This window comes from Suricata suricatta, chromosome 4 (genome assembly GCF_006229205.1).
Source record: "Suricata suricatta isolate VVHF042 chromosome 4, meerkat_22Aug2017_6uvM2_HiC, whole genome shotgun sequence".
Lineage (NCBI taxonomy): Eukaryota > Metazoa > Chordata > Mammalia > Carnivora > Herpestidae > Suricata > Suricata suricatta.
Window position 1 is genome coordinate 364,585 of NC_043703.1, and position 732 is coordinate 365,316.

The following is a 732-nucleotide window of genomic DNA, read 5'->3' on the forward strand; positions in this document are numbered from 1 at the left end:
TAGGGACTCTCGGCCTAGAGCGAAGCACAATGACCCCGTGACCCACAGTGCTGGTTGGGGGATGGGGGAGGTGGCTGTGTCCAGGCCCCTGCTGGCTGGCTGCTGGCCTCGGCCCCCAGGGAGCAGCCGGCTGTGTTTTTATTTTGTTTGTTTGTTGTTTTTTTTGCCTGTGAATTTGTGAAATACTCCAGAGACAGAGACAGAAAGTCTTGGTCTCTGAGAACAAGCACAATGTTGCTTTCAGCCTGAGTATTTACTGGGAAACCTCAAGGTCCTCATTGTCATCATTATGGAAAGCAGAGGTTACAAAAGGAAATAATTTCATCTCGCTCCCTGGACCTCGCTGGGACTGGGTTTGACCTCAGTTTATATTTTCTTCAGTGGTTTTAAGTCTTGAGAAAATGTGCTTGAGAATGAAGAATCCGAGAAGAGTGCGGCGGACTGGGGGTGCGGGTGGTGGTGGTGGTGCGGCGGGTCCAGGTTTCAATCCGGTGAGCGGTCAGGTTGCACCGGTCACTTGGTACCTGTTCCTTTTCCCCCCAGTCAGGGTCAGGCTCAGGCTCAGTCTCTGCCTTGGGGGAAGCTCCTGCTCTGGGACGCCTGGCTCTAAGCAGCCACTCCCAGGGGACTGGGACCTGACTCCCCGGGGTCTTTGGTCTTCGTGGTGAAAACCGGCTGCCACACGGGTGCTGGGGGCGGGGTGGGGTGCTGGGAGCCTGCGCGGGGCGTGGG